The following is a 15318-nucleotide window of genomic DNA, read 5'->3' as shown; positions in this document are numbered from 1 at the left end:
TTCATCACCATCTTTTTAAGTATTAATTGTTCTCATCCTGCATTTTGAATCATTATAGTGTGTGACTATAAAAGGGCAGAATTCAGTCTGTGTGGAGTTTCTACAGTATGTTCTCCACTTGTTCATGTGAGTTTTCTAAATTCTGAATGCCTATAGTCCATGACCTGATATGAGCAGGGTTATGATGGAAAGGCTTCTTCTTTAGAATTGGTTCTTGACATACTTAATGCTGCCAGGATAGGCTACAGCTTCCACCAATCAAATGGCACCCTGAAATAGGGGGACCATGTAGAAAAAGTGTTATCATTTCTATATGGTGTAACCGAAATGTATGCAAACCCCCTTATATGAAAGTCTGCAATGTGCACTTTAATCACATCTGAACTGTTTGATTTGTAATTAAGTGAATCAAGGAAAAATGTGTCTTTGTCCCAAACATTACAGAGAGTACCATAGTTAACGTTTATAATATCAACACAATCCATTCATCAATCTCCCTCTTTTCTGACCTGTCAATCCTGTTCAGGGCTACAGGACACTAGTACCTTTTATGGAAGAATCAGGCACAAGGCAAGAACCGACCAAAAGATGTCCTGCACACTAAGTTATACACCCAAACTCACTAACAATTTAGAGTCACCTATCACCCTAACAAGAACATCTCTTGACTGAAAGCTGGATTATCTGGAGAAAAACAAGTCGAGAGTCTAAGAAAATGTATCAGCTCTACACTGTCAGTGTCCAGACTGAGGCTGTGAGTGCTACACACTGTGCCACCCTAGCACCCTATCCATGACAGAATGTAACAGTTCCTGGAGAAAACTAGAACTAGATACCATCCTAAATAACAGATGCATATGGAGGGGAGGACCAGTCAAAGCACAGCATGTCAAACCCTGTGGAGAAGCCTTGACTGGCATGCAGTTTACAGAGTAGCTCTGAAAAACAATGAAGTGAAGGAGTGTGGCCTATAGAAGGTATCACCATCAAGGGCATGCACTAGAGTGTTTGTATTGAACGCAATCTATTGTTTTTTTATGAGGAAGACAGAAGTCTTAAGGTAAGGTGGTTCACCACAGTAACCGTGGAGCAGGAGAGTGGCGTGGGACCATAAAGACCCTATAAACTTGTCAACCTGTTCTAAACCTTATAGGTGTCTAACACTTGTACATTTATATTACAATACAGAAGAGTTCAGCGGTATACCCAAAGGTCAAGATACGAGGGATTGAGTCTGTGATTTTGTGAGACTGAGGTATAATTTTTAGGCATATTCTCTTACTTACGGAAATTAACCAAGATTGAAAATCTTCCTGCAAGTACTGCATGTACTGTGAAATTGATCGGGGTAGATTAAGCAGACTGTACCAAATGGCAAACAGCATTGTCAAGGCTAATGTGGAGGACAAGGCAAAAAAAACAGAATTTTAGATGACATTTGGCTGACGCCTTCAGTTGTAGTACTGAGTACAGTGAAATTCATACTTACATATTAGGCAAACATGCAACTTGTTGCCACTGTCCAGTTCCATGATAAACAAGAATGTATTAAAAGACATAACTTTATGTTATTTAATAGAAAACACAAACCAGCTCACCTCATGCACTCCATACTCCTGTTTCCATATCAGTCCCAGGATGAATATGTATTGTAGTCATTAGGGGCATTTGCGGAACCCAGTAACGGCAAGGAGGCCAAAGTAGATAAAAAGTCTATCAATCCAGCCACCCATCCATTTTGTACACCCACTTTTTCTGTTGTAGAGTTGAGGAAAGCTAGAGACTGGCTCAGCAGCATCAGACACAAAACAGGATCGAACATTAGAAATGATTCTGGTGCATTACAGTTCATTAAAGTCTTTTACTTCCTTCTTTTCTGAAAAGGTACAATGTTGGAAACAGAAGTTTCACAAATGAGCAATTTATCCAAGGAATTAACAAAAAGAACATTCTGACTTTTTACACTTTGAGCTGAGGCAGATAACGTGACTAGCCGAGCATCATACAGTGGGTCAGAGGTGGGGACAGAACCAGCACCCTTGTGAGCAAAAGGCCAGGACTTCAGCCTGTACACCACGGTAAAAGTTTAGGAAAAAACAATAAGCCACCACTACAAAGATTGCAATGTTAATTTTATTTATTTACTCATTTTTATCTCCTGTGATGGAATGGCACCCTGTCTAGGAGATTGTTCCTGCCTTGTGCCCTATGCTTGCTGGGATAGGGTCCAGCACCCCATGACACTGCTCAGGATTTAGCGGTCTTGGTATGGTATGGTACTTATTTTTATTATGGCCTGTTATATTATGTGCAGTGATCGGTGTTTTCTTTTTCGTTTGATCAATATATGGTGTCATCTCACAGGGCAAGGGCATACAGATATGACCTGAAGGCTCTAGGAACCGAGTTAATTGATTAAATCATCACATTCCCCGGCATGCACGTACCACACACTTCCTTACAGATCCATAGTCACACAGCTAGCGCTCAGGCAGGTTAAGTGACTTGCTGCTCGGGGCTACACAATGGGTCAAAAGGCGGGTTTGTGAGTTCGAGAGCAACTCCATAATTAGCAACCTGTACACTTTGTGGTATGTTGCACTTTATGATAAATCAGCTTCATGCAAGTGTAACGTTATTAACTTATCTTGTTGTCATGCACTTTAAGCGATATGCCTTTTTTAAGTATATATATACAGTAGATAAATATATATATATATATATATATATATATATATATATATATATATATATATATATATATATATATATATATATATACTGTATATCCATCCATCCATCCATTTTCCAACCCGCTGAATCCAAACACAGGGTCACAGGGGTCTGCTGGAACCAATCCCAGCCAACACAGGGCACAAGGCAGGAAACCAATCCCGGGCAGGGTGCCAACCCACCGCAGGACACACACAAACACACCCACACACCAAGCACACACTAGGGCCAATTTAGAATCGCCAATCCACCTGACCTGCATGTCTTTGGACTGTGGGAGGAAACCGGAGCGCCCGGAGGAAACCCACGCAGACACGGGGAGAACATGCAAACTCCACGCAGGGAGGACCCGGGAAGCAAACCCAGGTCCTCAGGGCTCCCAACTGTGAGGCAGCAGCGCTACCCACTGCACCACCGTGCCGCCCATATATATCCATCCATCCATTTTCCAACCCGCTGAATCCGAACACAGGGTCACGGGGGTCTGCTGGAGCCAATCCCAGCCAACACAGGGCACAAGGCAGGGAACCAATCCTGGGCAGGGTGCCAACCCACCGCAGGACACACACAAACACACCCACACACCAAGCACACACTAGGGCCAATTTAGAATCGCCAATCCACCTAACCTGCATGTCTTTGGACTGTGGGAGGAAACCGGAGCGCCCGGAGGAAACCCACGCAGACACGGGGAGAACATGCAAACTCCACGCAGGGCGGACCCGGGAAGCGAACCCAGGTCCCCAGATCTCCCAACTGCGAGGCAGCAGCGCTACCCACTGCGCCACCGTGCCGCCCCCATATATATATATACAGTATATATATATAACTGTTAGGTAGAGGTATAACACACAATAGTTATTTGCAGCCTATAAATTGCACTTGTGTTTGCAGACTGCTCCTCTCCTTCTCCTTCATCATTCTTATATGTGGGCATCCATTCTGAGTTTCATGTTATTCCCATTGTGCCTGCTCCCCTTATGGTCTGTCTTTAAAAAGTATGGTATCTATTTCCACTGATATACCGATGACACAAATCTATTTGCCATTGGGGCCAGCTCCTTATTGGACTGTGTGGAAGACATTGAATCTTGGAGGTCATTACATTTTGTTGATTTTAATGTAAAGAAAACCGAGATTGAAATGTTTGGGGTCTCTGACCTCCATATTGGCTTTGATTGTAATTTTCAGTTTACTAGCACCATACATTAAATCCTGTGCTAGGAACATACATGAGATATTTTGATAGCAAACCTCAAGCTAGATACAATAAACAAATTCCGTTGTTAAGGCCTGTTTTTTTCCCACGGTGAGTATTAGCTAAGATCAAACCCTTTTTGTCTGTTGCTGATGTTGAAAAGGAGATTCTTCCTTTTATTTCTTCATGACTAGACTACTGTAACTCAATATACACTGCAGTTACCTAGCAAACCCTTTCGCACCTACAACTGGCCTAAAATGCTGCTGCTAAACTTTTGACAGGCACATGCAAGCATGACCATGTTTGTGACGTATTAGCCTCCCTTCACTGGCTTCTGGTCCATTGCAGGGCTGATTTTAAGGTGGTATTGTTTGTTTTAGGTGCCTAAATTAATTAGCACCTTTACATTCAATATCACCAACTTAACTTCTTAGATTAGACACTCTTAAGCAATGTTCACACCTCTCGTATTTAAACAAAAACAATCTCCATCCACACAAGCATTTTCACATCATTTATAAAATGATTTTCATCTATACTAAAAAGACCAAAAACGCATATGACATAATCATCCGCCTGCACTGGGCATACACACAGCACAGACATCATAAACCGGTCAAACTTTGTGCAATTTTGGTACAATTTTAAGCCCAGTTTGCAGTTGACAACTGATTTTCTGAGTCATCATGAATTTCAACTTCATCATCCATCACTTAACGTGCAGTATGGTTGTTATGGCCAATTCCCTCTTGCGATTCGGCTATGGCACAATCAGAAGAATTTTTGTCTTGTCAGTCAGACCTAACATGCTTGTGCAGTGTGAGCACATATATGACTGGCGACTATATCATGCAGTGTGAGTAGTCACTTGATCACGATTTCTAAAAAATTGCACAAAATGCAATTTAGAGGCATACAGGAAAGAAGCACCAAAAACACCATGAAAAGCAAATCTCCCGAGTCTGCTATGTAGGAATATGTTCTTCTTCCATGAAGAGTGACCAATCAGAAAATGAGATTGTAGTAATGAGCAGGATCCAATCAGGGAAGAGACATGCATGTAATGTAATAAGCACCAACCAACCAGAGCATGATGGATTTCAGAAATCCTTGCTTTTGCCCATCCACACTAAAACGCTGAACCGCCATTTTTAAAAGTCTCCAGCTTTGGAGAGCTTTTTTTGGTTTTGAAAACACAAAGGTAGTTAGTGTGTACAAAAGAGTAGTGGAGACAAATGTCTGAATTATTAAATGAAACATAGTGTAGTTGACAGTGCCTTAGTGGTGCTGAGGGCTCAACTAAAGATTAAAGATGAGTGGGATTTTGTAACAGCTGCCCCTAGACTCTGGATGTGTCAGTTCTGCAGCAACTTTGGCCATTTATAAATCCAGGCTGAAAACACGTCTTTTCTGTTTGGCTTTTAATCTGAACTGGTTCTTTAGTATCTTTATTGCATTTTATGTCTTTTACTTTATCCTGTCTTAGAATGTATTTTTTTTACATTTATTTATTTTAATGTGTAGCACTTTGGTCAGCATTGGTTGTTTTAATTGCGCTTAATAAATAAAACTATTTATTAGAGCGGCATTTCAATCAACACAAACTCAAACTTCAGGATTAAGACATAACTAATATGGCTTTTAATATGAAAAAAAAAGTTAAATGGATAGAAACAAAATAACAGAAGATGGCATGTGTACTTGGGGTCTCCTTCCACTGCCTACAGTTTTGCCATTAGGTAAATTGTCGACTCTAAATTGTAGGAGTGTGTGTGTGATTGTGTCACTTGATGGACTTGAATCCTATTATGCTTTGACCAGTAACTGATCCCAAGTACACAGGCAATTAGGCCTGACAAGACACCATGACCACCATTTCCCAACCCCTGCCAATAGCCAGAACAAACCTTCAAAAACGATGAACAAAGTGCCTTATTCAACCAAAACCTTCCATTACCAACCTTTCCCTTATTATTGTTAAAAATCATCTGCTGTGTGTGTCTAGCCTGGTATTGCACCCACATCTTCATGAATGCCAGTCAGATCCTCATAAACTCCTGCTGGCCCAACCAAGTATCATTCATAAAATGTTGTGTGTACCCATGAATTGTTGTGTGCAATTGTGGCATCAATATTGAAAAAAATGATATGATAGCCATAAGAATTATCTTTATAATGTTGTGTCCTAGAATTTTAAGGTATTTACTTAGGAGCATTTGTTTTTAATCAACCCCCAAACAAATCTAAAATCTTAAAATAACAAATTCTACAGCTCCTTTTAAATTAATTATAAATACAGAAAAATAAAATTGATTCAACCTCCATCAAACCTCTCGTCATACTACTCACACAAAGAGAGCGTGTAGTATGAAAAGTCTGAACGAGCTTTTCTTCAAAACATATGGCAACTAAGGTGACACTTTAGGGTTTCAAGAAAGATTAAGCTAAGGGTTGTTCCTGTACCAAGGGCTGAAGCCAAGTAAAATTGCATTCTTTTTGTTTGAGATGTGTTAGAATCCAAACCACAAATGGAGAATAGCTGTTGTGTGAACATACAGAAATGATTCAGGAGCTAATTCAAAAAGTGCTGCCTGTTGTCCTCCCTTCACCACCATGCTGATACTTAATCCCACTTATCGCTCAGAAGGTGTTGTAAACTTAAGTGATCAAAAAGGGCTTAGATGGCACAGAGAAAAGATCTGGGAATCTCTTCATCCAAGCTGTGGCAGGCTGAACCAAATCAAATCAAGTTCTTGATTACATTTATCTATGACATCCTCCATTGTCCATTCAACCTTTCCAGTTGGTTCAAAGCTGAAACTCCAGTATCTCCCCTGTATGGTACATTGGAACACATCTTCAGCTACTGCCCATTAACATTAGTGAAAAAAACACTACCACTGGCACCATTATCAGGTTCTGAATACAACAGGGGAGGCCATCTCCACTTTCATCTCCCAAGAAACATATTGCCATCTAGTACAACACTATATGAGCTTTGTCAGTGCATGACAGAAGGTTCATCTGAATGCAGACTGGCAGTTAGAAGCTGAGCTCCTGGATGTATTACCTTAACCACACTAAGTCCAGACATTGTGCTGCTGTTAGAAACAGTAAAGCAGGTAGTCATGCTAAAGATGACAAAATGGAGGAAACCTATGAATGGAAGAGAGAGACAAATTTCAGGTATTATTTAAAGATAGCCATAGACACAGGTGGCATATGCAAAGTCTGTCTATTAAAGTGGGCTGCAGGGGGTTTGCCTATCAGTTCCTCTATAAGTCTATGCGATATCATTTCAACATGTTAGAGGAAAGCAATCAGATCAATTGTAGCACAACAGAGAGATCTTCAAAGTAGCTATGAATCAAGAGGAGCATTCCAAGAATGAGTGCTATTTAAAGACAGCAGGGCCTGCTCAACCCAAACCTGTGCAGGTATGTATGATATTTAAAGACTTGAAACACCCAATGGACCCAAGTAACATTACTGATGATATGTCTAATTGCCTCTGCAGAATTATTTTTAATCATCATCTCCTATTTACAAAACCTATTCAAGGACTGTTAGCTAATGTATCTTTCATGCAGAATTTATTGACTTTTATTATGACTTCATTATCTCTCTATTGTATTACTTCACACTGTAGAATTATTTCTTCAAGTCCTCCCTGTCCTGTCAGCACTAAAACTAGAGAGTACTCTGCTTGCTATTCTGCTTGACCCTTCTAAACACCTTAGTTGACTAAGCTTGTGTGATACTCTCATCATGCAACCTAATTCTTGCTGGACTTTTCTTTAATTTCCTGGAAAATACTCTATTGAACTCTGTCACTACATCTATTATTGTGTTTTCATCAAACGTTATGTTCAAACCAAGGCTCTAAAGATCACTCTAATTTTCTAGAACAATCTTTCAAACATTCATTTAATGCTATCCTTTACCATCCCTCTGCTCGTTTTCTTTCATCTGAATTCTCCACAGTGCTGTTGTCTCCATCCATGATATTCTATAATAAAAGTATCTGTCACACAGCTATTATATTTCTCTGTGTCATTATTGCATGGCTTTCTCCAGGCACTAGTTATCCTGGTTCTTTTCCTTTCTACGTTTAGTCCTCCATATCTATGTCATCTAATCCAGAATTATCCTTTTCATGTATTTTCCTGAAGTCCAGGTTCATACAAGAAATTAAAAATGAAGAAGTGAAGTGAGAAATTCTTCAAATTGAAAGTGACAAGAGTTAGCTAAAAGACTTTGCAAGTAGATAAGAGGATGAAATGATTAATATAGTAAGGCTGGCCATAAGTGAAGATGATTCTGGTGGACAAGATAGTGGTATACTTTGTGTTGGGGAAGGCAGTGGTTTATCTTTCACGCCGTGTTTTTGCAGCAAGAAAACACACATTCTCATAAAATAAAATCAGAGCAATACAAGATCAAATGTAGCAACATGCCAATCTCAGTCTTTGTTCCATATCCTGGCCAGCCTTTATATTCCACTTGATTGGCTCAATAGTTTTGTTGTCTTCCTCCATGTTAAGATAGTGCTGAGATATGTCAGGGAAACTGCATATGGCATTTTCATCCTGGCTTAAATGCTAGAAAATCTTTAAGGAACATAAAATGCATAGATGTATTGCAAAGTACATAGAAAACTCACTTATTTGATTTAACCTTCTAATTTTACTAATGCATTTGGAGATTTTCATACGACTCAATTGATCAATCAAATTACATTTTTTGTAGCACCATTAAGGTAGTGTGGCATGATAGGAACAGTGCTTAGTGCTGTTTCCTCACAGATCCAGCATCTGCAGTTCAGATTTCATGCCTACTTATTACAGTACTAACACTTCAGAATGCGTCCTTTGTGCTTTATCTGATAAGATGATCAGTCCTAGACAAAGTAACATCATGGTGACATCTCTTACAGTTAGCAGCTGGACACCCAAGTTCATACAAAGAGCAACAACCTTGATGGACAAAAAATGCACCTATAAGCAGGCCCTAGATCTGTAACTGTTAATTCCTGAGATCTCAGCCCACCCCAGGTAGCTAAACCAATTGTCTTCAATGAGCTAACAAATTAAATTATAATCTTTATTTAACTAATAAATAAAAACAAGAAGGAACTCAAAAGAAACAGACCAAAGAGGAATGAAGCAATACTCTAACTAATATAAATTATATTGAGCACACCCATAAACAGGACAGAAGGAATTCCCTCATAGTAAAGAAAACCTTACTAAAATTAAAAGTAACACCAAACTTCGGTTAAAACAGACCAGAATGAGAAGACAAAGTTAAAAAAACAAGACCAAGATATAAATCTTTTCTAAAACAAAACATAAAGTGGTGGAGGAATCAATAAAAGGGGCAGAGACTGCAGACAGGCAGACATCCTGCCTTTTGTATGCCTGACCTCACCCGTCATTTTCTAATCCAGACTAGAGTCGCAGTTGGGTGGCTGGAGCCTATCGCAGTTATGTGATAGTGCAGGTCAGCCACATGCTAACGGTCCTTCTGGGGAGCCTCTTGAACCTGCTACAGCCGACAATGTACCCAAAGAATGAGCCAGCAGATGAGGACACAACACACAATCACGGCAAGGTGTAGGTGCAATAGTGCTCCAGCGCTTTTACTAAAAACAGTCAAAAATCAATAAAAACAGTGTTCAAATAAAGGAGCAGTGCTCAAAACTCTTCAATAAATAATCCTTTAAAACGTTAACTGTCCGTCAGTTAAAAATCCAACAGCCATTGGATCCTTCATATTCTGTTGGACAGGCCCAGCACCTCGCCAATTCCAATGGCTCACCTATTGATCATTGAGCCAGCTGAGACACAAGCAGCTGCGGTCCTCACCACCCGACCCCCATCTTAGTTGCCTCCAAGCGGCACCAGCCTGACAGCTCAGGGTTGGTTGTCCTCCAGTCTTTCTTCTCATACTCCTGGCGTACTTTTGATCCCTGGGGTAGGATGCCACCTTGATCATTCCCACTCCTCAATAGTTCATCAACTCCTTAATCAGTAGGGATGATCCAACCCCAGAGCCCAGATCCTTCATTTCCTTGCCGAACTACGATCGTGCTGCCTCACACCCACACTGTCTGGCTCGTCCTGCCTCTATCCACGATGCTGTTCTCTCTCTGTCTCATTTTTTTTCCTCCTAATCTGTCCTGTACAGGCTCCCCTTATAGTAATGCTCCTCATGGGGCATAGGTAAGGATGAGGCACAACTGTTGAGGAATTAATGAGGCACCTGCCTGATGTACTCACTTGCACGTGTCTTCACAATCAGTCAGGCATCCCCAGTCGTTCTCAAAGTGAAATGTGCTCGCACCCGATTAGGCCCTGTACTCTTGTGGGGTGCAATTATATATTTAAAATCGGCATAGCACCATGCACCACTTATGAAAAGTTAGCACAGGGCACAAGACAGGAGCAAACGCTGGACAGGGCTCCAGTTCATCACAGGGCAAGCAAACACCCATACACTTTACCGTCACCAGTTCTCCTTGGTGACAATAGTCACATTAATCAACCCACCTGAGAAAGGGCTGGTTAGGGCTGATGTCCTAAATATCATCCAATCTTAAAAGACTCATTGTCCTAAGAATTAAGGTGGACAGACCCCCAGATGAATAGTACACTAAATACCAAAAGGCCAGAGCTGAGATCAAAATGTGAGAGTAATAAACAAGACTCTAGCAGCAACACCTTGAATTTGTTGCCACCTGCTGATATGTCACAGAGGAAGATTCTAAAAATAAGAATTACAGAAGTTCAACTGAGAAGTCAAGTAGGATTCACCACCTGGGTCACAATTGCATCACGATAGAATTTATTCTGAAAGATCTTCAGCATCTGGCTTAATAATATCTACAATATCTAACCTGAGATCACATTTTCCATTTATCTGAAAATCTTAAGCCTACAAGGGTCTAATGCTAATGTCAAATTAGCTGCAGCGGACATCTTTGTCTTCTGAGAGCAAACCTAATGCTAATGAGGGCGCACTTCCCGCTGATCTTGGTGAGATCCAATAGCCTACTTTAGTGCTTTCCTAGGATTACAGGTAATTAAGTCGCTGTTTGATGGTGGATGCTTCAACGTAACAATAATTGAGGTATCAGAGGAAGAAGACTAAAGGTACAAGGAAGTTTTACACTCCAAATGTGATGGCATTGTTAAAGCAGTAACATTTTATTGAATGTCAAGACAAATAAGACAGGAGGATTGTAAAAGAAAAAAAATCTTAGCAATTAAAAAGAGCAGCTTTGTGCAGCCACAATGCAAATGAGGAAATGTGATTCTCGAATGAAAATTCAGACCTCTGCAGTCAAGTCCTCAGAAATGCGACAGATACATTTTATTAGATTAGGAGTTCAAAGACTGAAACTGCACAACAGCCTGGAGTGTTTTGGATGTTTAGAAAAAAATTAAAGCACAGATGGCATTCTGGGCATAAATAAATAAATATATAAATGAATAAATAAACCACAGCCACCGTGTTGCATGAACATATTGACATTTCTGCACTGAATCTATAAAAGAAAGAGTAAACAACGTGCCTTTCTATTAAATTAAGAGACCCGCCTAATGAATGAGGTGTCTGTGTTTATAATCATATGACAATGGCATGCGTTACAGTCACGTATGGCATAATGGAGAAGACTTTAATTATACAGCACAACAATCCAGCCATTCATTTTCTGAACCTGCTTTTCCAGTTCATGGAGAGCAAGTGCCTGTTGGTGGGGTGGTCAGTCCATCAGAGGACACTCTTATACACACATCAAAGCTCAGAGGTGACAATCAACCTAACTGAGGAGGAAACTGAAGCCCATGGAGGAAAAGCGCACAAACACTGAGTGATGGCACATGCCATCTCCATACAGCTGTTACTCTGGGTAGAATTTAAAAGTGCCTAAATGGCACAAGATGGCAAAGTTATTTGTGGAGCCTGTTGAACAAGATGCCAAGAAAGCCAATACTACAGTAGTGAAACGAAATGTGTTGTGTACGTTTAGACTGATGGTTAGCAGTTGGTTTCTGTGGCATGGATTTGAAGCTTAGCCCATGCATTGGCTATATGGAGTTTGTGCATCTTCCTTGTGTCTGCGTTGGTTTGATTTTAGGTCCTCTGGGTTTCCCTGTTAGGATAACTGGCAATTCCAATTCGACCCAATTTTAGTATGTACATTAGTGGCACATTGGACACTCCTTCCATTATCAGTTCAGCCTTGTTTCCAGAGTTGTCCAGCCCATCTGAAATGAATTAAGTGAGCTTGAGAAGATTATCCAGTTAAGGGTGGAAACATCCATCTATAACAAAGGATTACAACACACAGAAACTAAGACTCCATAGTGGATGGGAATTAAAGCCCTCTAAGTATGTTAACAACACAAGCCATACAATTCAATCAGCTGCCGCTTTACATTGTGCAGCCTAACCTAACCAATTCTCACATGTTATTAGGGATGTATTGGTTTACCTGGCTATTGTAGGTGCTCAAGGTGTCTGGGATTGGTGGGTTTGAGTGTTAAGTGGCCTAGAAACTGTGTAGGTGCAGCACATTCTTACGAAAGTGCCATTTCTGTGACCACACATCTTTGACTGACAAGGTCTGCTTTTACAGAAAGGAGAAGATGAGCCCCTTTGGTGTGTTCTGAGTTGTTAGAGGACAATGACACAGTTGGTGCCAGATCCTTCACAGTGCTTGGACTTCAGTTAGATTTCAGGCTGGGTGAGGCAGCTACAGAAGTTCTTGGTGTTTGTGTAAAGATCTTAACTTAGCAGACTTTGGTTTCTGCTTTCAGCCCAACAACATGATGTCAGGTTGATTGGCTCAGTGTGATAACCTGACACCACATTTACATTTATTTATTTGGTCAATGCCTTTATCCAAAGTGATTTACAATATTTGAAATAGAATTTTCCAGTTGGAGTACAGGAAGGTGCAGTGAATTGCTCAGGGTCACACAGTGTCAGTGGCAGGATCTGAACCCACAACCTCAGGGTTTGAAGTCCAAAGCCTTGACCACTGCACCACAGGGACCTGTCTTAAGACAAAACTCAATACGGAACAGACCAGCTTCAAAAATTAACAAGAGGATGAACAAAGATCTAGGTCATAGGAAGTAGAAAGTGGTAACTAATGTGGTGATCATATTTTGGACTGACACTCAAGACTACACTGAATCATGGGCCTATCAAGATGCCTACAATAACACTTCAGAAGAAAGGCTACCCCGGTGTCATCTATTAGACAGCCCTGCACCAATGAAAACACATTAAAACGGGGGCGACCTGTAGTGCATCTAGTAGTCACTTCCTGCTACATATGTAACAGGAACATGACGAACGCTTTCTTTGTGTTACACCGTGACAAGTGACTAATAGATGCACTACAGAGAGTCATCAAAGACCCCCATTCTTCTGTCATTTACTGGCCTGTGGTTGTTTTAGGTTTTTTTATAATTTTTAATCTGTCCTCCATTAGATGTGTTTGTCATTTCACAGTCTATTTTTCTAATAAAAAACTGATCACACAAAAGCCTCTTGTCTAATGTGTTACCATGATTACTGCAAAAAAATGAGGGTGATTCATTATCTAGGTGGAGCAACTTCAGGAGCGCATCTGCCGTGGGAGCACTGCCAAAGTCCTGCTTATATCCGGAAGAGAATTTCTGTAACTGCAAGTTCAACTACAGACAGAAACTGCAGTGGAATGGAGGATTTCAGCACCATCAAAAGATGACTCGCTAGGGGGAACAATGAAATATGAAATTATAAACCTCAGTGGAAAACAGACTGAAATGTGACTTCCTGAGCTTGTAAAAGGCTAACCAAAGTCTCTATCCGACTGTCACATGTCAAAAGTTTTCTGAATTTTTCAGCAATTAATTGTTGATAGTGTATAATGTAAAGAATGAATGGATCATTTCTGCAGCTAAATAGTGTTTGTAATGTACAAATCTGTAAAGACGTCACAGATCTCATTATTGTATGTGATACAATTGACTGTAGCATACTAATTCATCACTTTGAAAATTGTTTTTATTCACTACGTCATTGGATTCAATCATATATAACATTACAGCAAAGCAATACTCAGGAGTAGCACAGGGGCACAGCAGTTGGTGCTGCCATTAGGATGTGGAGTCAGCCCAATCTCCGTCTGTGTGTTTTTCCCCACATTTCAACACAAGTGAAAGCACGCTTTCTATGGCTGCTCTGGTTTTATCTCTGACTTTTCAAAGATGCACGTGTTAAGTTAATCGGAGGAATCCACAACTTGTTTAGTAAGCTCCGGCACTCACAACTTCATTGATGAAGATGGATGGACTTTACTACTATGCTCAGAAGTAACTCCATACTTGTCCACCACTTATAAAAGTATTTTCTTGTTGTTATTCTTCCCTTTAATATTCAAGTAATTCTCATAATTTAATATGATTTTATCATATGGCATTTATTGGACAGAACACCTGACTTTAAAGTCTGGCTGTTCGGTCTGAGTGCTACAAGGTGATGCCATACCACTTTCTAACCCTGCTTAATCCTGGGCAGGATCACAGGGGGCTGCAGCCTATCCCAGCAAGTATAGGGTGCAGGTCAGTAATAAAGCCTGGACAGGGCACCTGTCCATCACAGGGTGAACACACACACACACACACACACATATGTCAATTTAGCATAGCAAATCCACCTAACCTGCATGTCTTTGGACTGAAGGCACAGGGAGGTCATGCAGACTACACACAGGGAGGACCCACAATTCAAACCCTGGTCTTGTGACTGAGAGGTAGCAGTGCTACCACTGTGTGCTAAAACTTGATAGTAATCACATATTGCACAGGGCAAGAGTGCATGGTCATATTGTTTTATTTGTATGGTTTGTTTCTGTGCACTATGTGTTATTTACTACTGTCGTATATACTGTAGTGTGGTGGGCTATCGCCCTGCCCAGGTTTGTTCCTGTCTTGTGCCCTGTGCTGGCTGGGATTGGCTCCAGCAGACCCCCGTGATCCTGTGTTAGGATATAGCGGGTTGGACGATGAATGACTGACTGACTGACTGTATATACTGTAATGCTGTAATCATGTCACATTTTGAATATTTCACTTACAACTATATTTCACTTTATAGTTAATTCTGTGGCTGTGACACCAACACAAATTATACGAAGGTATGTTTTTTGGCAATATACCTTAAGTCAGATTGTATGAAGAGTTCTAAATAAAAAGCTATTACTACTATGCATGCATTTACTGCACCCATGTTTCACCTATTAGGCCAGAACCAATCCTGGGTGGTACTTCAGCTTATCACTGGGCATTTAAGAGTCAGCGATTAACCAATTATGCCCAACTATG

The sequence above is a fragment of the Erpetoichthys calabaricus genome, chromosome 4, assembly GCF_900747795.2.
Source record: "Erpetoichthys calabaricus chromosome 4, fErpCal1.3, whole genome shotgun sequence".
NCBI classification, from domain to species: Eukaryota; Metazoa; Chordata; class Cladistia; order Polypteriformes; family Polypteridae; genus Erpetoichthys; species Erpetoichthys calabaricus.
Note: the sequence above shows the minus strand (reverse complement) of the source record.